This window comes from Scaptodrosophila lebanonensis, unplaced genomic scaffold (genome assembly GCF_003285725.1).
Source record: "Scaptodrosophila lebanonensis strain 11010-0011.00,11010-0021.00 unplaced genomic scaffold, SlebRS2 tig00000195-arrow-arrow-pilon, whole genome shotgun sequence".
In the NCBI taxonomy this organism is placed as follows: Eukaryota; Metazoa; Arthropoda; class Insecta; order Diptera; family Drosophilidae; genus Scaptodrosophila; species Scaptodrosophila lebanonensis.
The window spans coordinates 27,043-29,952 of record NW_022060609.1 but is presented as its reverse complement, the minus strand read 5'-3'; positions in this window follow the sequence as shown (position 1 = coordinate 29,952).

The window sequence follows — 2,910 nt, the reverse complement described above, 5'->3', positions numbered from 1 at the left end:
GAGGCTATTATATGTAGATATTAATTTGTGAATTTATGAATTATTTTATTGTGATTTTATTGTGATGTGTCGTGAGTATGTTAAAGGACTTCTTATGTAGTTTGTTTACCATTTATATGTAGTTTTATGATAATATTTTATTTAATTTTTCCAGCTCCATATAATGATGGATCCGGATACTGAGGAGATGCAGCATACAAGACATGAGCAAAGCCAGAAAGTTGCCGAGATGGACCTCGAAGAAGAGACCAGAAAAACCAGTACTCCGGGCAAAGGCTCCAGATGAGACGATATTTGGGTTGTGGACGAGGCGAAGATTTGGCAAGGAGAAGATGGCGGCATATTTTCTTTGCTCCGTTAAGGATACTCCAGGTGTGGTGTCGGGTCCAGAGAGCAAGGCTCCATCAACGGGACCGCATCAGGTGGCCCAAGAATTTCCCAAGCGTGATGAAAGCAAGGAGGGTTAAGATTTTAATTTATTAGTTGATTTGTATTGTTAATTTGTATGGAATGCGAGAAGTTTTTATTATTTGAATTAGCGTAATATTGTATGATAAATTGGAATTTGATGAATATGTGTATTTATTAGAGTAGTTAAATATTTATATAATGTAAAATGTAATTTAATGAGGCTATTATTTCTGAATATTAATTTGTGAATTTATGAGTTATTTTATTGTGATGTGAAGTGGGTATGTAATGAAGCTATTATATTTGAATATCAATCTGTGAATTTATGAGTTATTTTATTGTGATTTTATTGTGATGTGACGTGGGTATGTAATGTAGCTATTATATTTAAATATTAATTTGTGAATTTATGAGTTATTTCATTGTGATGTGACGTGGGTATGTTAAAGGACTGCTTATGTGGTTTGTTTACCATTTATATGAAGTTTTATGATAATATCTTATTTAATTTTTCCAGCTCCATATAATGATGGTTCCGGGCACTGAGGATATGCAGCATACAAAGCATGAGCAAAGCCGGAAAGTTGCCGAGATGGACCTCGAAGAAGAGACGAGAAAACCAGAAATCCGGGCAGAGGCTCCAGATGAGACGATGTTTGGGTTGTGAACGAGGCGGAGATTTGGCAAGGAGAAGATGGCGGCATATTTTCTTCGCTCATACTGATTGCTCCGTTATGGATACTCCAGGTGTGGTGTCGGGTCCAGAGAGCAAGGCTCCATCCACAGGACCGCATCAGGTGGCCCAAGAATTTCCCAAGCGTGATGAAAGCAAGGAGGGTTAAGATTTTAATTTATTAGTTGATTTGTATTGTTAATTTGTATGGAATGCGAGAAGTTATTATTATTTGAATTAGCGTAATATTGTATGATAAATTGGAATTTGATGAATATGTGTGTTTATTAGAGTAGTTAAATGTTTATATAATGTAAAATGTAATTTAGTGAGGCTATTATTTCTGAATATTAATTTGTGAATTTATGAATTATTTATTGTGATATGACGTGGGTATGTAATGAGGCTATTATATTTAGATATTAATTTGTGAATTTATGAATTATTTTATTGTGATTTTATTGTGATGTGTCGTGAGTATGTTAAAGGACTTCTTATGTAGTTTGTTTACCATTTATATGTAGTTTTATGATAATATTTTATTTAATTTTTCCAGCTCCATATAATGATGGATCCGGTCACTGAGGAGATGCAGCATACAAAACCTGAGCAAAGCCAGAAAGTTGCCGAGATGGACCTCGAAGAAGAGACGAGAAAACCAGTACTCCGGGCAGAGGCTCCAGATGAGACGATGTTTGGGTTGTGAACGAGGCGGAGATTTGGCAAGGAGAAGATGGCGGCATATTTTCTTCGCTCATACTGATTGCTCCGTTATGGATACTCCAGGTGTGGTGTCGGGTCCAGAGAGCAAGGCTCCATCAACAGGACCGCATCAGGTGGCCCAAGAATTTCCCAAGCGTGATGAAAGCAAGGAGGGTTAAGATTTTAATTATTAGTTGATTTGTATTGTTAATTTGTATGGAATGCGAAAAGTTATTATTGTTTGAATTAGCGTAATGTTGTATGAAATTTGATGAATATGTGTATTTGTTGGAGTAGTTAAATTATGAAATGTGGATGTAGTTTAATAATATGTTTTGATGAGGCTGCTGTATTAGAATAATAATTTGTGAGTTTATTAATTATTTATTTTGATGTGACGTGAATATGTTTGAACTGTTAATATGTGTGTAAGTTAAAAATTTGTGTAATGTAATTTATGAAATAACAAATTGTTACTTATAGAGTTTGATATAGATAATTTATTTATTTATGTTTCAGCGCCATACAACGTTGGCTTCAGACACTGAGGAATGAACAGCATAGAGGACGTGAGCAGGGCAATAAAGTTTCCAAGATGAACCTCGAAGTAAAGACGAGCAAACCAGAACTCCAGGCAGAAGCTCCAGATGAAACGATGTTTGGCTTGTAGGCATGGCGGAGATTTTGAAGAGCTTAAGTATTTGTTATTGTTTGAATTAAGTGAATTTTAAGGTAGTTGTTATATACTGTAACTTAATAATTTATTTGTTGTAGGTTATAGTTAGTTATAGGCATGATTATTTAAATTTGTACCGATTTTATGTATTTATATTTCGTTTGTTACTAGTTGCATAGTATATGGATGCACATTCCAAATGCCAGGAGAGAAAGCGTTGGCTGCAGGTTACGAATCTCCGGCAAAATAGCTGACAGCATGATTTTCTTTGTTCCTCCGCTGTGGATATCCAGAATGTGGTGACCAAATCTTATCCCACTTCAAACGCTCTAACGGAGATTTGTATTAATGCTGCATTTGTTTATTGTTTCAGCACGGCTGAATGTAAATTCCGGATACCAAGAAGTGAGGAAATATTGGGTGAAGGTACTTGAGTTGCAATCCAGAA